Source organism: Gallinula chloropus (assembly GCF_964237585.1).
Source record: "Gallinula chloropus genome assembly, chromosome: 10".
Classification (NCBI taxonomy): Eukaryota; Metazoa; Chordata; class Aves; order Gruiformes; family Rallidae; genus Gallinula; species Gallinula chloropus.
In genome coordinates, this window is record NC_140095.1 from 11097699 (window position 1) to 11117490 (window position 19792).

Here is a 19792-nt window from a genome sequence, read left to right on the forward strand (position 1 = left end):
TCACTAGTTAACACTGAAGCCACAGTTGTGTAAGTGGCTAAAAAGTTTCCTAATTCCAGCATCTGGCTTTTTTTGCACCCCACTCCTGGTGCTGTAAGGAAGCCCCATTGTCAGCACTCGGGTGCTTTCCTCTCTGGAAGGTTTTCAGTTTCACCATCCATCAATAGCCATCTTTACACTCAGGTGCCTGAACTCACATTTATTTGCGTGCTTTCCCCTTGCATTAAATGTAGATTCATCCCCTCTCCTGTGATTTTCTCCTATGCCTGTGATACGTAAGGAAAATTGGCAACACAGGTTGTTTTTTCTGCATTTTAAGTTCATAGCAACCATTCTTTACTTGAACCTGAGAGAGGTGTTTGCTATCAGTTTACTCCTTGCCCCTTCCACCCTCCTGGCTTTGAGATGATCCCTGACACCAGCAACCAACCTTCTTTGTGCCAAAGGGGATCTTGCACAGAAGTGAGCAATCCAGAAAGCCCAGAGTGATGAATATTAACGAGCTTCAATCTAGAAATAGTTTTCCAGTGGCTGAGCTTGTAGGGATCAGTTTGCTTTCTGCCTTTTAATATCTTTATGTGGCCACATGGATGGGCAATATAACCATGTAAGACCAGGCGCCGGGGCCTGTCTGTGTTGCTGGAGTGACTGAGCTCTCTCAATCACCAGACCTGCAATCAGGATGAAGTTTTTAGGGTCTCTGCATACATAAATGACTTTCTGGGCTAAGTAGTTCCACTTCACTGAGTTACTCATGTCCTTAAGTGACAGCACGATTAGAGGCCTGGGTCGGTCGGCAGGCAGAGCTCAGCAGTGGAGCTTCCAGCAGAAACCAGGAGAAAGTCAGAAAGGATGGAAATGTAAAGGTTATGGAAGCATATGGCCAAAAAACGCCAAACTTTTGTTCATGTGCACTTTGTATGTAGTGATATAAACTCGGTGGTGTCTGCAACACTTTTATTGTCTTTTGTTTAGGTGTCTTTGAGCAGTCAATAGTTTATTCATTAAAATGTTTATGATTCCCTAGAGTTTCACAGACTTTGGCACAACCGATCACTTGTCTGAAAGTTTGCAGTGAAAGCGCGTTATTCATTAGTCCTTATCCATCATTTGCAGTTTGTCATTTGTTATTCTCTTGTTTTAAAAGTTTGTGCTCCAATCAAGGAGGGGAGAGAGCACCATGTGTCTCCGTGATCAGTCACAGCCATGAATAGCCAGCCCTGAAGTGAATGTTTCACAAACAACCCATAGGCTGAAATTTGTTTGCATAATCTATTCACCACGTACTTATGAATAACGAATGCATTCACAGAACCAGAATTGTTTCAGGAAGCCTTCGCAAACAGAAAGAAGTGCTAAATATCTTGGATAATTTATTCCCGATGAATAATTCAACCAGTTCTATCGCAGCCAGTCTACTAATTTTGCAGATAAATTATTCAGCCAGCACAGATAATGGCTCTTACACCTTATGGGCTGGCTCCTATGGAAGTTGGTTGCTAAAGTTTTGTGAAGTTTTCTGGGACTGTGAGAGAGAAAGAAATTCCCCAAATTAAAGCAGACCTTTGATTTTAAGGAGTGTAGAGTGTGTTCCCAGCATCTCCCTGATGGCCTGTTCTCATTTGTAGCCTTCTGCAGTAACTTCTCCACCTTGATGTAAGTGCACCTGGGTTCGGATGGACTCGTGGGTGTTACTAGTTTGATATTTTGAGCTCTAAGGAAGCTTGGCATAAATGCTTTACCGTTTGCTTTGAGACACCCTACAGCACTTAAAAAGGAAAAAAAAACCTCCACTAGTATTTTTGACTTTGGAAACTGTAAAAGCACAAGGGGATCTGCACATCCTTCACCATGCGGGCTGACAAACTGCTTGTCCACAACTGGAGCAAGCCATTGTAGGTGTGTTTCGTGCCTTTATCACTTGGACCAAGGTCTTGAGCATGAAACTCTCTCCTGTGCCCTTGTGTTATGTCATGTGTTGTGTCTCTATCATGGCTGGACTCCAAAAAAAGTGGGAATGAATAAAGGTGGAGGAAAGGCTGCTGGAGAAGAGGTGCCACAAGGCTCCTGGGTGCTGTCAGTGCTCGGCACTGCTCCACGAATGCCCTGCTTCCTGTGGGACAATGCCATTCCCTGCCAAGTGTTCATGGTACCTTGTAAAGACAAGCAAATCTCCTGCTGGAAATTAGCCTCAGGTTTCAAAAATCACAAGAACCACGGTCATTAGCAGTGGTGGCATCACTCTGCTACCCAAGTGCAGAAACGAGCGGTTGGCGGTAGAGTTGCTCCCGCAGCTGGAAGACCCCTCAGAATGTAGAGGTGATGCCTTTGATTTGTTTTCAAGGTTCAAGATGCGCTTCAGTACACCTTGCCAGCCTCTGTGCTTAAGTTAGCACACGGGGGCTTAAGCTCATGTCAGGATGAGTGTCAAAGCAGCGTGTCAGCCAGGAGAATGCTCCTTTCTTGCCCTTTTGTTGTAAGGAAGCACGGTGAGAGCGAGAAGGCAGAGCTGGCGGTGGAAGATGTTTTCAGCTGAGTTTGGAGAGGTGAGGACATGACAAAGCCATCACCCTGGGAGCAGAAATCTTGACCTTGCAGGGGTAAAAGGGGGCAATCACACCTGCTTACCCCTGGGAATGATGCCCAGGTTGGTTGAAGCAGCCAGAATTTTAAATACAAACCCAGAAGATGGCTTGGTGGGGGCAACTTGTCTCGCTGTGAAGCTGTGGGCATGGTGCAGAGTGTGGTGGCTGCTGGTCTAGCCCGGGATGGGGACAAGCGTGTGCGCAGCCGCAGTGACAGCCATATGGTGTCATGCCCCTGGACCCATCAGCCTGAGGCTACCGGAGGGTTCAGGGGTTCAGCCTCGGCTGCTGACCGATGGACAGCACTGGGGGTCTGGTCTCGCTGTGCATGGAGACAGTGTTAACCCCTTTCTGTGCAGGAGCCAGGTCTCCTGTTGGGAAAACGCCTTGTGAGCGACTCAAGGGCTTCATCTGGGATGGATTTGGTTTATCTACCTGCCTTAGGCTGCGTGCTGGGGGCAGCTGGTGGGAGGGGGGCACGGGGCCATGGCAGGGAGGGTCCCCGAGTGCTGGGGTGAGGGGTTCTGGCCTGGAGGAGCCGAGCCCGCTCTGAAATCCCACACAAGCCCCTGGGAGCAGCGGCCGGGGCTCAACCCCTCCTGGGGGCTCCACAGGAGTAGTGGGAATGTTTTACATTGAGGTTTTAAACGTGTGATGTAACGTTTTCCTTCTTTTTGGAAGGGGAGTGTGTGGTGGTGGTGGGGGAGAGTAGGTAAACGATTGTTCCCTGCAAGCACAAATGTATTTTGTTTGTTGTAATTAAAATGTTTTAATGAGACAACCATAAAATCAACCATTAATTATTTTTTTTTCAAACACTCCTGCTTCCTTTTGAGCTAGGTCTATTTAGAAATAGTTTAGAGAGTAGCCTGCAGTTTTATTCTTTCTCTGGTATTATACACAGGAGTGGAGAAGTCATTTATAAATAATTACACAATGTTTTGGGTCTTTGGGTTTGTATAATATATCAAAGCGATTAGTACACGCATTGTTCCATTGTAAATGGGTTTTTTCCCTTCCTTTCAGTTTCACTTGCCTTGTCTTCTATCTAAACCTTTTTCGTGAAATCCTTTGTCTTCCTCATTCTTTTAGCTTGTTACAGTGCAGGGACATTCTTCTTATTCAAACACTCACAGCATGAGCAAAGAAAGCTACTTCTGTCGCATCTTAAGTTTTACCATAACTTTCTGGCATTTTCTTTTCTTCCAATTTTCCCAGACTACTGATAGGGTAATGAAGAATTATAACATACATCAATTATTGGTGCTCACGGTGTATTATGCTCCTGAATTCAAGGGGAGATAAAGAAGAAGGAAGAAAAAAAAAAGAAGAAGAAGAAGAAGAAGAAGGAGGAGGAAAATAAAAAAGCCACTTTCTGCTGTTTTGAGGCACATGAGAGAGGACTCAGCACAGATTATTTATAACATCTTTCTGAGCATCAATTATGTTTGACTCCTACAACCACTTCCTTGTCCCACTGGTTTTATGGCCAGAAGGAGTCATTTTTGTGTGTGGTAGCTGCGGCATTTAACTTGTTTCTTTTATGAGGAGCCCAAACAATGCATCTTCAGGCCAAACAATCTATCTCCCCGAAGAATAGCCCGAGTGTCAGTCAAGCGCTCGGGGCTGGGAAATATATGGTGATGGCAAAGGGCCGCGGGAAGAAAGCGTGGAGATGGAGGGGTTTGTGCGGGGTCCTCGCACAGCTCCCCAGCATGGGGATCCCCTGTCCCCCCCTGTTTCGGCACCGGGTACCCCTGGGGAGTTGGGCTGGGCCCGGCTTGGGGCGCAGGTGCCTGGGGATGTGACCGGCTGCTTGAGGTTTCAACAACCCTAATCCGAGTTATCCGAGGAAAAGGGCCAAACCCTCCCGGTGCGGTCAGGCTGCTGGGGCACGCTCCCTGCCTGGCCCTTCCCCAGCCTCCCAGCTACCACATTAACTGGAAAAAATGAGATTAGGATGTCACCTCTGAGAAGCAAGCCCTTTTTTTTCCCTCCCACTTTATTGTGTGAGAGGTCTTTTCTTCTCCTCTCCTCTCCTCTCCTCTCCTCTCCTCTCCTCTCCTCTCCTCTCCTCTCCTCTCCTCTCCTCTCCTCTCCTCTCCTCTCCTCTCCTCTCCTCTCCTCTCCTCTCCTCTCCTCTCCTCTCCTCTCCTCTCCTCTCCTCTCCTCTCCTCTCCTCTCCTCTCCTCTCCTCTCCTCTCCTCTCCTCTCCTCTCCTCTCCTCTCCTCTCCTCTCCTCTCCTCTCCTCTCCTCTCCTCTCCTCTCCTCTCCTCTCCTCTCCTCTCCTCTCCTCTCCTCTCCTCTCCTCTCTCTCCACTTTCTCCCTCCCCCCCCCAATTCTCCCTCTTTTGTTTATTGATATTTTGTTAATTGAAGCTAGGACATTTACCCTAAAAAAAAAGGAACAAAATTAATTAAATGTCATGAGATAAACCCCCCCGACACTGTGCAAAGCAGGAAGCCTAAGTCCATGCTGCTTTTATACCTTCCCTATAAATAAATCTCTTAGGAGCATCTTTTATTTCCTTTTAACTGTGATATAGATAACCTAAAAGAACTGAAGCACCATAATGGTGGGATGAAATTCAGTCTGGGGGTGTGGGTAGGCTTTTGGGGTCCTTTTTGGGCTCTGGGGTGGAGTCTTGCGGCTGGGGGAGGATGCTCTGGGACCACCAGCAGCCCGCAGGTCCCCATCGCCCCGCCACGGGGGCCCGGGGGATTTGCTGCCATTTGCATAGCAGGTGTTGGGTCCTGGGCCATTCTTCCTTAAGGGAGTTTTAATACGGGATAAATTACCAGGAATTAGGAGGAGGCAGGCGACAGGAAAAGCTCTTATGGAGTCTTCTCCTGGCCAGGACAGGGGAAGTGGAAAGAAAGGCTAAAGAAAAGGAGAAAAACCCAAACACAGTCTCAGCCCAGGGTGTGTAGGGCTGTGCAGGGGTGTGCAGGGGTGTGCAGGGGTGTGCAGGGGTGTGCAGGGGGAATCTCTCACCGACTCCTCCTGAAATTCAGGTTAGAACCCAGGAACGTGATAATCCTGGAGACAGTAATACGATTACTGGCCTGAGGATCTTCGAGTCAGTAGGTCTGGTAGGGGAGTTTCAAATGTTAATCCCTGGTATAATCCCTTCCCTGGCATTGTACGTACACGGGTTGCACCCGCGAGACAACTCCCTGTTTCCTTCCTCGGGGTTTAGGGCAGGACAGCAAGGCTGGGGGAGCACCCCCAGCACTGGTCTACATGTGCAAACATGTGTGTGAACATGTGTGCACCTGTATGTGCCCACCATGTGTGTGCAGAGGTGCATAGAGCCACAGACCCATGCACACACAATCACAGGTATGCATGTGTGAACATACACACGCGATCACACGTGTGAAACCACACACACGATCACACACGTGAAACCACACATGCAACCACACATGTGAAACCACACATGCAATCACACATGTGGAACCACACACGCAATCACACGTGTGAAGCCACACATGCAACCACACATGTGAAACCACACATGCAATCACACATGTGAAACCACACATGCAATCACACATGTGAAACCACACATGCAAGCACACGTGTGGAACCACACATGCAAGCACACACCTGCACATATGAACACATGCAGATCCTGCACAAGGCTGCACCGTTGTACCACGGGTGTCTGATCCATCCTAAGAACTGCAGCGACAGCATCCAGGGGTATTTGGAAATACCCATGGCTGTTGTATTTGGGATCACAGACCAGGCTGCTTGCAGGGGTTTTGCAATGCCTGCCTCTGGCCGTGGCTGAGACAAAGACAAGCTGTGAGTGACAGTGATGGTACTGACTTTTGTGTACTTATGTATGTGCAGGTGTACATCTGCATGTGAGATGGATGGGGAGGGGGGTGTTGTTAGTGTTCCCAGGGCCTTGTGGTGAAAATTTCCTATCACACCCCAGTCACTGCTTTGCCTTGTCAATTAAATACACATATGTTAAAGAAAAACAAGGTGCTTCACCTGTTGTTGTGGTTTTGAAATGCATCCACCCATGGGCTTTCGTTGCAGGTAGGAAAGGTTTACCTGTAATCTTTGGCTTTCACATCGAAGGAGGCTGGGTGTATTATATATACATAGAGGCCATCTGTAATAAAAGATTGTATCTGTGAGGAAGAAGATGATACAGCCACAGTTTAAAAACACCCCAACAAACCAAATAAACCAAACCCAACATGGATTCACCCCAAAAGAAATGTAAGAGCTGGGTGGGGACCTGCGGGTGCTTGTGGGAGCCCCAGCACCTGGGAAGAGCGGGGCAGGTGGAAAAAGCAAGGAGCAACCCCTGGCAGAGCCCCTGTACCCCCACACTCCCCCCAGGGATACCTCCTTTGGGGTGCAATCCCTGCTGCCCTGGCCATGAGAGGGCCGAGGGTGACACCCCAAGGCGCAGCGCTGCAAACTCTGCTGTGCAGCGTGGAGGGTCCACACCTCCCTGGGCTCGGGAAAAACTCCTGTCACCCGGGTGTATTTATTGAAGTAAAACCTGCTCTAGGGACACAATTCCCTGTGCTTTCCTTTGGGCTTTTGCTGTCATTTAATTGCTGTTGTTGTATTAGCAAAAAAAAAACCCCAAACCCTCAAACTTTAAAATCAGTATTACCTCAGTAAAGCTGTTATGTGATCTTGAGTAGAAGTGTGAAGGTTTCTGGGCAAAGAAAAGCCATACAAAATGCTTTTCCTGGCTCAGGGCTGGTGCTTTGGGACTGTTTTAGCTGCAGTGGGTGCTGAGAGGAGGTGTTGGGCCCTGGGGGAGGCAGGTAACACTGGGTCAAGATGGTTTTGTAGTTCAGAGGCCAGACAGCAAAGCTGAGCAGGGTGGATGGAGGAAGAGATTGAGTTTGGCTTAAACAGGATATGATTTTTAGAAAACACCAGGAATGAAACCTCTGGTGGCTTCTGAATTGAGATGCTTAGGTGGAAACACCCTGAGATGGCACCCTGACTCTTTTTCAAGTAACCCAAATTTTTAGTTTTGGTTCTGCTCCAATTCAGCTTTTTGAAGGATGTTCTACTCTTCCTCAAACACCTTTCATTAGACTTAGCTGAAAGCAAACAATAAATAACTTGTAGATCTGGTCTGCTTTCTGGAATTTATAGGAGTGCGTTGTACTGATTTAAATGGCCTCTGGCTGCCCATTTCCCTGGGCTACTTTGCAGCTCATTACCTTAGTATTATATGTGCAATATATCCTTTTAATTTCCCATCCTTGAGGGACAAAAACACAAGTACAAACATCTAAAATCCCACCCTGAATCATCCCCCTGTTAGCGTGAGCAGCCACAGCGAAGGTGAGGGACTCAGTCTTGCTCTCCATCACGCTGACAGCCAAGTATCTTCTCTTTCAAGAAATGTCTCTGGGTATAAATAAGAAAAATAAAAGCATAATAACTGTGTGTAGATCCAGGCCTAGAGGTCGGTGGCCCTGCCTTTGGCAGGGGGGTTGGAGCTCTGTGATCCTTGGGCTCCCTTCCAACCCAGACCAGTCTGGGATTCTGTGATTCTGTGATAATGCTGTAAGTGTAACAGCCCTTGAAAGCTCCCAGGCAGTGTATGGGTCCAAACTGTTCTGTTTATTGGGACCAGTACTTAATGATGCAGCTGAACTGGGCAGAGGGAGAAGGATTCCCCCCCTTTGGAGCTGTGTGTACATCCACAGTAACGAGCTCCTCTGAAACAAGCACTGGGGTTAATGAGGGGAGACAGGTTTGGCTGATGTGTTTCTGCTGAGCCTCTGCTGCAGGGATGCTGCTCTCTTTTCCAGTTTAAGCATGTATTAAACTGCAATAAATTCTGTGTTCAAATATAAACAGCAAAATAAATACAATTGCTAATTATTAAGTGCATGTTCTTCTTCAGGCTGTAGACATCCCTTGCTTTAGCTCTCTCAGACAAACCCCAAAGTACTTGTTGTCCTTTCACCTCAAGTCTAACACACCACAGGTCTCGATCTTGCTTCCATTTAATCCTGTGGGAATTAGGGATAATTTCTCAAGAGTTGGTGCAGCAATGCTTCTCCAAAGCATCTGTTGGTGTTAGGCAGGGCTCTGAGACTGACCCTCTCTCTGCAAACAGAGGAGGAGAACTGATGGGGCTGCAAATGTCACAGAGAAACATCATGCACAAGATTGCTTCTTTATTACTTGTCCTGTGGGATCTATGCATCTACATATGTGTACAGGTGGCTTCCATCCCAAATAAGCTTTTTTCCCCCCCAGAAACAAATGGGGCATGACTTAAGGTGGGTTTTTTCTGGCGTTTTGGGTTTGTTTTGTTTTAAAATATATATAATGTTTGATGTTATTTACCTTAATTACCCCGTTAATGATCCCAGGCTCCCACCCCACTCATTAATGACAGGTGCTGGGAGTTTAGCTCTGAGCCTGTGAACTCCACCCTCAGCCTTATAGAGAAAGAGAGAACAGCAGCGCTTTTCCCGGTTTGTAAGTGATGGAGACAGCCACAAGGTGTCAACCTTTACCAAGCTGCAGCCGGAGCCGGCTCTGCCCGCAGCAGCCGGGATGCTCAGCCCCGCATCCAGCCCTCCGAGGTAGGCGGGGGTGGGAGTGGAGGTAAATTTCCCTGGGGCTGCTCGGAGCGCTGAAAAGAGATCGGTTTGCCACCGATGGATGCTTTACGGCCCTTTCCCCCCTGTTATTCTCGGCTGTGAGTGTTTGTCAGATGCAATATTCTTGTCATTGTGTGTAGCAAAGGGAATGGGGCTTGTCACAAAGAGTGTGTTATCCAAAAGATGGGTAAAGAAAAGGAATCTTGTTGATTCTATGTTATATTTGGGTGTATGTAAGTACATATGTGTCCTGTGTCCAGTTCTGGGGAGATGTGGAACTGTTGGAGAGGGTTCAGAGGAGCCGTGAAGATGCTCAGAGGGCTGGAGCACCTGCCCTATGGAGAGAGGCTGGGAGAGCTGGGCTGGTTCAGCCTGGAGAAGAGAAGGCTGCGGGAGGACCTCATTGCAGCCTTCCAGTCCCTGAAGGGAGCAGAGAAACAGGAGGGGAATCAGCTTGTTAACAGGGCAGACACTGGCAGGACAAGGGGGATGGAGTGAAGCTGAAGGAAGGAAGGGCTAAATGAGATATTATGGGGAAGCTCTTTACAGAGAGAGTGGTGAAGGGCTGGAACAGGCTGCCCAGAGAGGGGGTGGGTGCCCCATCCCTGGAGGTGTCCAAGGCCAGGTTGGCTGTGGCCCTGGGCAACCTTGTGTAGCTCCAGACCTGGAGGTTGGTGTCCCTGCCTGTGGCAGGGGGTTGGAGCTCTATTGAGGTCCCAGATCATTCTATGTATGTGAGTAGTGAGTTTCTGTGGATCTGAGATCCCTGTCCCGTTGCCAGAGCCTTGTACCCAGGGCTCCTCTCCTGCGGGTTACAGCATGCTGCAGTCACCATTTAAAGCAGAGCACCTGGCATTTGCCCAACTACTTGGATTATCCTGACATGGATGGCATGGACCTGAAACTCTAGGAAAACAGGGAGGAGATGGTTTTCCCATAGAAACCCCTATTTTTCAATTTATGTTTTAATTCCAGATTTTGGAAGTTTCCAGCTTCTATCAACTCTTAGGATAAAATTGAACCCCCAAGCAGTGGCCCTTCCTGGCAGATGGAGCGGTGCCCATGTGCTGACGTGGGGCCAGTAGTACCAGCAAGGGATTTTGAGCTGGGACCCTAATGTGCTTGCTTTATGGTCTAAGCCGGGCACCTGAGCTCAGCACAGGGTGCTCATATCAGTGACGCTGCTGAGTTTGTGTCTTCCCTCTGTGCACGGTGCTGGACTGGCCTCCTCTATCCTTTTCTCCTGATCTTAGAAGAACAATTCTTAGGCATGAGAAACCCAAGAAGTTTCTTTTTCCTTTTTTAAATTTTGGGTACTTTTCCTTGTAAAGCTTGATATTGTTGTCCAGTTGCTGTGCAGCTGAAACTTTGGGGTTTTACCTTCTGGGCAGCTCCAGACCTCTTGTGCTTCCTTGCAGGTGTGTTCCCTTTGGGGATGTAGCGCAGGGTGGTCTTGCCCTCAGCCCAAGGGGTGCCATGCTCATCAAGCACAGTTGCATTTTGCAAAAACACAGCCCCAAATGCCTTCAGATCCAAAGCAGTTTGAATGATTTCTTGTCTTGCTTTTAATCCCTTAGCTTCGTGGAGCCTGGGCTGAGTGTAAGGGCTGTGGTGGCCTGTGGGTGATGGCATCGCTCAGAGCCAGGCATGATGATTTGACACTGATTACTGTAATGAGGAACTGGATTTCCCTGGCATAAAAATGGAGAGGGAACACCCTGCCAGTCTCTTACAGTTTCAATTTGAGACGGAACACTCGGCGAACTGGTTCTTGCTGGGGAGGAGTGGCACTTGACTGGGAATCGCTGGTCCAAGGAAGAAGCTGAGGATCTCTGGGGTGGTTTGTTTTTTCCTAATGTGTTTGCAGAAGCGATAAGTCTTCTAGACTTAGAGTGGAAGCCGAAGTAAACCCCAAGGAAAAAAATGTAGATGGTGCAATTATGGAGATGATGGAAATGGAGAAGTATTTTTATGCAACACAATGCAATGGGGTAGTAATGAGGCAAAAATGTGGAGGGATAAAGACAAAAGACATTTCTTCTGGGATTAGAAGTGAGCTTAAAATTGCCAAAGCCCACTGGAAGGGCTGGGGGAAGCTTGTTGTAGCATTTCTTTTCCTTTAATAAGCTGCTTTTTCTAGAAGTCCTGAGAGTTCAGATGTAGCACACTTAGTGCCTAGTAACCCAACAAAGCTTCGATTGGTGGCTCTGCAGAGGGAGTTTCTTTTCCTTGCAGGTTTCTAACCATGAAAAGGCACAGAGATCAGTTGCTTCAGAATCCTTAATTAAACGCAACAAAGCAGGGCAATTAGAGCTCTGTTTTGCTTCTGTCATCCAGCAAAGCTTGCAAACCTCAAAACTCTTTTCTTGCTCCAAGATTTATGATGGGAATAAATCATAATTATTCCTGTAATTATCAGCCTTAAGCGAACACCAGCAGGATTTTTTTGTTGTTTTTCTTTTTCTTGAGGGAGCCTCTGAACCCCGGCCAAGAAGAATTCACTAACCTCTTTTGTTGTGCAGGAGGAAAAACAAAAACACAGGCGTGGTGATTTTCCCAGGCCTTGGCCGCCTGCCTCCCTGTCACTTCGTGTCATGTCATATCATCCCTCCCAGGTCCCGCGTGCCCGCTCGCAGCAGAGCAGCTCCTGGTGGGCTGGATGCCCTCCATGGCTGGCGTCAGAGCGATCTCTGCCCAAAGAGCTGATAATACACACAGGCAGAAGATGAAATGAAAGCTCTGGGAGGTTCTGAATGCTTCAGAGCTTGGCAAAAGGACCAGGAGCACGAGCTATCGAGCCACGTTCAGAAAAGAAATGCTCGTGGATGTGGCATCTCTTGAAGCATTTCCTCCAGGGATCTTGGCTTTGGTTTGATGGCTGGATGAAGTTGTGCTCATCCCCAGCGAGAGGGAGCGAGTTGTCCTCATCAGGTGTTGAAGGTGATAGTGTGCACATGTGGGTTTTTGCTGCTGGGGAGTCAGGTGGGCCTGTCTGAGGACAGGATGCAATGGCTGGGGAATGGAAGCTGTGTGGGGTCCTGTGGGTCCTGGACTTGCTGGGGAGCTGGTGGTGGGAGAGAGAACCATAGGGCAAGAAAGCCAGGTGGCTTGATGTAGTGGGCAGAACCTCCTGGTGTTTTTAAAGGCTTTTAAGCAGGTGGCTTGGGAATCACAGAATTGGAGGGGTTAGAAGGGACCTCAAGAGATCATGGAGTCCAACCCCCATGAATGGGGAATGAGTCTTCCCAGGCTTGTGCTGCAATCCAGCTTCTTGTGCTGGCATGATGGACGTGGCTCCTGTAGACACAGTGGCAGCCAAGTGTCCTCCTTGCCCTTAGTGTGCATGTTCCACGTTTATATGACACTGTAAACCTCTGAGCAGGTTTCCCAAGACACAGCTGTGTTTGCTTTGCTTGGGGGGTGGGATTTCCCCCCACTGAGGCAAGGAAATGAAACAGTTGAAGCTTTTCTTGCAGAGCTGGGAGGGGCATTCCCAGCATCAGCAGTGTAGTGAGCACAATGATCAGCAGTCTCCAAGCTGATCTGTAACGCAGGCGGCCGTAGAGGTGTCCCCAGGCTGTCTGAGAAGGTTTTTGGTTGCCACTAGATGTCCTTTCAGCTCTGCTTTCCCCCACCGCTCCTCCAGACCAGCCTCTGGGCTGGGTTCTGCTGGCCGTGGCCCAGGAGCTGTTGGACAGGGAAGTGCTGCAGGCCTGAGGAGAGCATCCCTTTGATCTCACACAGCTTTGTCTCCTGTAGTGCTGGCTAATAGGAATTGGGATGCTTCGGGTGCTGAACCCCCAACGTCTGGGTCTGTGCTGGGTATTAAATACTCGAGTACCTCTAGTGTGAGTCAGGGAGTGTGACTGTCTGGTGGGGCTATGAGTCACTAGAGGTGATGGTCCAAGGAGGCAAACTTGGAGGGTAAGGAAGATGATGGGTCAGTCTGTTTCATGAGGCAGTCTTTCCAGAGGTATATGGTGTCAGAAAGCATAACTTAGTGTTGTGGGATTTTTCCAAGTAACCTGGATGCCAAGAATTCAGCAAACAAGACTTTGGGAAGGTGCATATAGATCCCTACAAGCACCAACAATCGCTGTGAGCATCTGGAGCTCTGTGCTTGCAGCTGCTGTTCCTCAAGCAAAGGCAATCCCTATTGCTGTTCTGGGGTGGGTTATGATGGGTAAAGGAATTGCAGGAGATCTGTGTTGGGGTATTTCTTCAGAAACATGTGTTGGAGGCTTATGGGGTGCAGCCCTTCAGGGCAGTGTGAGCACCTTCCAAGAAGCACTTGGCTCTCTGTCGTTTAGGGTTGGAGGGAAATCCATGAGTAACAGGCACAGAGAGAGGGTTTCTGATGGAGCAAACACATGGGGAGAGCTGCACACAGCAATCCTCAGAAATACCTGTGTTTCCATTTGTGACTGCATGCACCCCAACCCGCTGAAGGGAACAGCCTGAATGTCAAATCCCAGCACAAGTGCTGTGTGTGGGAGATCTATAGGGCTCCAGAAGTGAGAACTGCCCTGGTGTGAAGTTAGCGTGGCCAGGGTTTTCAACATGGGATGCCTGTACTTGTGGGTCTGAAGCCCAAGCTCAGCTGACAGCCCAAACCAGCAGCTTGGAACAAGCAAGGTCTTCAGATGCTGTGCACATCTGGATTTAGATGCCACATTTTTGGGAGCTTGATTTGGAGGAGAGAAAATCCCCAAATGTGACTGGTGTTTCATTCAGCCTGGTGGGGAGTGTGTTTTGGAGAGTGCAGGCTCTGCCTGGACTCGTATAAAGCCTGTTAAGTGATGTCAGATTGCCCTGGAGGCTTTTTACCCTTGGACAGGCAGGGCTCTCTGGCTGTGGGTCTCAATGGGATAGTGAGTCCTGGGGGGCGGTGGCTTTTTATTTGCACTTGTTCCCATTCTTGACAAAAGTCAGCCCAGGAGGGCCCCAACTCTGATGTTTAATTAGTCCAGAGAGCATTTGTTGCTGTAACGCTGCCTTCAGCTTCCCACCTGGGGCTCTGGGGTGACCAGTGCAAACCCCCAGGCCCCTTTGATGACTTTACCATCGATCCCCATGTTTTGCTTCTGCAACCTTTGATGAAACCTCATTAGTGCAGGGGCAGCTCTCCTACAGCGTGGATGCAGTCAGGAAACATCCCCAAGAATGCAGCGACCTGGCATGGCCCCGTGCCTTGATTTAGGGAGCCTGGGGAGGAGCTGGGGCACTTCAGGCAGCTGGACCTGCCGAGAGCACCGTGCTGTCTCACACAGACCACCAAGCAGCTATCGCTTCTTAATAAACTTTTTGGCTATTGCTGACCTAGACCATATATGAGCAAGTGAAAGGCAAGTGGTGAAAGGATCTGTATAACATTACTAATCCCACGTAGCGCTCTTGCTGAAAAGTCAAGGCAGGTCTCCCTGCTATTGTGTCCTTTCACTGCAGCTGCTTGATTTTTATTTATTTTTTTCCTCCTGCTTTTATTAAAATAAAACCTGATAGTGCTGTTTCTGGATGGGTGCAGCCAGTGGATGCCCAACAGAGGGGCCATGGAGGTCTTGGTGCTTGTACAGGGCTTGGAGCTCCATCTTGGTGTGCCAGGTGGTGGCTTTGAAGGCTGGATGTGGGGGAAAGCAGCTGCCAACTGCCCTTCTGTGAGGGTCTGTTAAGGGTTTATAGTCTCATGATGCAGCCTTGGTGCTTGAGTAAAGGAGTTGTGGGGACTGCTTGTGCTTCTCCGGAACGCTGGGATGGATCAGGGCTCTGGGACGGAACAAGGCTCCAGCTTACTCTGCAAATGTTGGAGTTCTTAGGGAAGTGAATTGGTAACTGGTGAGCAGTCAGGCCTGGCTGCTGCGTGCTCCAACTATACTTTAGAGGCTTAATTTTTCAATCTCAAAGCACAAATATCTGGGCTGTATGTTAGGAAGGTTGGGCTGACTGGTCTCCTGTGGCTTCGTAACCTGCAATCTACTGGGAGAGACAAAGGCAAACCTTTAGGTTGCTGCTGAATCTGGGTGGAGGATTTACCTCCCTATATACATTGAAATGTTTTAGTGAAGCTGCTTCAGTGTGGAAGTGATTCACGTTGTGTGTGGCAGTTACCTTCTGACACAGTATTTCCCTTGGCAGTATCAGGCCAACAAGGGATGCTCCTCCTGTTTCTGGGAACTTAAACCTGCCTGGAGCTGTGGTTTGAGGCTTGGGAAAAGCAACTCAGTCAAAGGCTTGGTGGGGTTTTTTTGTTCTCTTCATGGTTTCAATTCCCATTCCCAAGGGTTTCTTTTTTGTTCAAGCACATTTCAGGTTAATAAATCAGGGAATATTCGTACCAAACTAAACAGCTCTCTGCCTTCAGTCTCCCGTTCTAGCAAGTAGAAAAACTAATGATAATTGGTTTCCTCTCTGCTTAGTTGGTGGCTTTGGCCTGGCAGATGAACCTAGGGTTAAGAGTCGCTTACACAAGCTGTATCCTGTAAGGTGTGAGTCACTGGGTACCTCATTTGGGCAACCTGAGCTGCGCACAGCATTCCCAAAGGAGAGTTCACCACCTCTTGTGCAACCAAATCAATTCTTCTTCCAGGAAATACTGTCCAGTAGCCACTAAATAAGCACAAACCTTTTCTTGAAGTCTGTCAGCATGTTGAAATCAAGTCTCCTCAATTAAAAAATGATTGGCTTTGTGAACATGCGACTCAGGGAAGGAGAGGGGCAGCTTGGCCAGCCTGCGGGTCTGGGTTTGCCTGGAGATTGGCTTCAGATGCTGGGCATGAAGCCTTGTGGTTGAGATCCCTGGAGCTTTAATTTCTGAAATACTCTGGGAACTTTCTCAAGAGTTTTACTAGCAGGCATCTGCAACTCGTAGCTTCATCCTTGTGCAGAGCAGGGAAACTCTGATATCTAACAGCTCGCTCTCCTTCAGCTCTGCCAGGGCATTATCACTGTAAATAAGTACAGTGTGTGTGCATGCATATATATATTTTTTTTTTTCCTTGGAAACCCTGGAGTTTGATTATATAGCACAAGACCACTGTCACAGGAGTTGTGCTGATATCTGCAGCATCCCTGTGTGAAGCGGGGAGCAGCCAGGAAGGACAGGAGGGCTGGTTGGGGAACACCAGGAGCCTTTACCGTATTCATTTAAACTCTTGCTGGCCTTACCCTTCCTGTCTGTTGCTTTCCTTTATAGCTGGGGAGTGGTGTAAGAGCCTTGTTGGGTGCAAGGTCCCTCTCTTTGGGTGAAGACAGAAAACACCCAGGAAGAGGAGGGGGTGGCTCATGGGTTTTGGTTGTACAAGGAAAGTCAGGTGACTTTCCCTGATCCAATTGAAACCTTGACTAAATCACTGCATCTGACTTGTTTCTATATGGGTCCAGAGTGGTTGATTTATGTTTACTCAACACAACCCAGACTAGCATCTATAGGCACATGGCTCAGCCTTCCTTTGTGTAACCACATTCCTCTGTGTCTGGGTAAAGTCCAGATCCTAAAATGAGAGGGGGAAGTAAATTGGGCTGGAATAATGTTTTCTAATTTCTTTGTCATCAAGTATGAATACTTCTAAGTCAGCTTCTCTGATTCAGTGTGGTTGATTGTTTTTTGGTGTGTCACCCTCCTCTCGAAACAATTAATTCAGCAAAAAAAAAAAGTTATCAGAAGTGGGTGGAGCTCCCTGATGGCTTAAAGAAATTTAAGAGCAGTTGTCAGCTTTTTTTTTAAATATATTTTTATTACTTTTTTTCTTTTGTCTTAGAAAGAAATATGAAATCTGCATGCAACCTTCTAAATATTTCAAACATTTAAATAGCGTATGATAATTTAGCAGTACAGTACATTATACAGAAAGATAATATAGGGAGACTTCCTATAGTGTATTTACAAATGGAAAGGTAGTTTTGTTATCTTAAAAAGGAGGAATGCACTGCTTAACGTTGAAGTATTACATTCAAAATAATGAATATGTTGTATCGTGACTAAAACATATATAGGTATTTATATGGTTGCCCTATCATATTTTTTCATAAAAAGGTACCTTTTAAAGGCTTTTTCTTGTTGTTGTTGCTACAAATCTAGGAAATCATACACAATAGTCCTGAAGCTTAAAATGTCTCCATGCTGAAGCCCCAGACTTTCTGTAAGAACTTCAGGTGGAAAAGAAAAACCCAAAACACTTTCTTAGTAATAATAAAAATGACTGAGAAATGCTTCCTAATGCATGAGCTGTTAAAGAGGAGATACATGGAATGCTTCACCTTGCAGCAAGCCCTCGAGTCCTTTAAAGAAGAGGTACACCAGTGATGGTCATACATCCTTTGACGATGCGCTGCGGGACCTGCAGTTAGAGCCATGAACGTTGCCGTGGCATCTTCCCCAGCAAGGCTCATCTTTGGTCCCTGCTTTGCCTGACTGATGGAGGCTGCAAACCTGACAACCACAGCACGTGGCAGCTTTCCCACTGCGAAAGGGTGAGGGACACGGCTTGTGTAACACCTTTACAAACGTTACCGTCTGTCTAATGAGCTTATAAAGCTCGATTTGCCATCATAGTGAAGTATGAATGAATAACAATTAAAAAAGACACCCCAAAAAACAACCCCAAACTCAAAAAAACCTGAAGTCTGTCAAATGAAAAGCATGAGTTTCTCTCTGACCTCAGCACGGAGCAGACGGGTGTGGAATCTGAAGTGTGACAGATGGTTGTGGAATCTGGAAGCCTTTTGCACGTGGCTATAAAATGTAAAAACTGACCCTTGGTAAAAAGTGCTTTATAATAATATAGAATTTGTGTCTTATGTCTGTGAGAGAGAAATAATCTTCTGCAGAGCCCAGTCCTATGCCAGCCAAGGGAGTCCGCTCCATTCCTCATGCTGCTGCTGCTTATTCTTCATAAACCCTAAACAGGACAGCCAAGAGCAAGGTATTTAAACTATGAATAATAAAAAGCCTTCAAAATAATAAAAATATCAATAATACAACCCCCACAAACAACAGAACCCCAGAAATTTGATTTTTAGTCTTTCCCTCATTAAACTGGGAAGTTACTGACTTCAGCAGCTGCTGGGTTTCTGTCCATAAAGCATCTGGGAGGAGAGTTGGGCTTTGACACAGGCAAGTGTGGAATAACTCACTGCCATGATTATCAGGATACATAAGGTGAAGGAATCTAATAGGCTTCAGCCCCTGGAAAGCCCCTGTAATATACAGATGCTGAAGTATATCATGACTGTATGGGATAATAATTTCATGTTATCTGTTATGCTTGGAATAATACTATTTTTCTAGTTTCCATCCTTAGAAGACCACCTGACAGGCTTGTTTGCCAAAAAATCCTTGGCTCTTCAGGATGCATGCATGACAGCAGTCTTCCATGGTATGGGGAAAACTAGGGACAATGCTTTTTGGGGGAGGAGATTAACGTTTGAACTCCTATTTAAGTAAAGTTCAATTTACAACTCAATTCTCTGGCTTTTCTTGAGGAGCAGTTCAGTGGGTTTGCTACAACTGGCACTGACAAATTGTTTATATATTATGGAACTTGGCTTAAATCAAGATTTTTGTGCCTGATATAAGCCTGATGCTTCCTCAGCTGCTGTGTGTTTGGCTGCCCTGCTTGTCAGGGACCCGCTGGCTGCGAGGCAGGGGTGGCATGCTGCAGCGGGCGATGCCAGGGCTGGACGAGGCAAAGCAAGGTAAAACCCTGAGGGTTGTGCCACATCCTTTCTGCACACCCCAGGCTGGCAGCCAAGGCTGTGGGAACGCTGGGCTTGCCATCCTTCCTCCTCCCTCCTGGCAGCAGGCACAGTGCCCTTCCCCCGGCTGGCCTGGAAAGCCTCACGCTGACCCTTATTTTGGGCTGTGGAGGAGGCTGAAAGCAATGATGTTATCTGCAGGTGGGAGCTTGCCTGCTGTGCCCATCCCTTGTCCCCCACAGCCGTGTGTGGGGCATCCTCCCTCTTGGGCTGCTCGGGGGAACCCTGTGCTGTTCTCAAATGCACAAGCCTGGGGCTGAGCATCCTTTGCCATCTTGGTGAGGGTCTTGGGCTTCCCCCTGTGTGCTGTTTGTGGAGAGGCTGCAGAGAATTAAGGGAACTGGCTGGGGGGCTCAGCACCCACCACTGCTCACAGTGCTGTGATATCAGCTGTGCTGCTGGGCACCGCGTTGGAGAGAGGGTAGGTATTGAGCAGCTCCCAGTTACAGGCAGGGACATCACCATGGGCCGTTGGCCACCAGGAACCTGTGTTTCTCACTCTCCAATCTCTGACTGATGGCTTGCAAAAAAACCTCTAAAATATTTTTAAAAAATCCTCTTTGCAAGGGAGAAGGTGGTAGAGCCTTTTACCAGCAGGTTACTGTTTTCCTGGGAATAATACAGCAGTCAGAACTGGCGAAGATCCACATCATCAGCAATTAAAGATTTTGAGGTGGTGTGACTACAGTGTGATAGGGCACACTTCCCAGCTCGCTGACTGCTTTCCTTGTGACCGTGTGGAAGTAATTTAGCTTTTCATCTGGGCTGTTTTACCCGTAGAAGGGAGGTGAGTATATGTAAATAACTGAGAACATCAGCTGATGAATAGTTTAACAGAAAA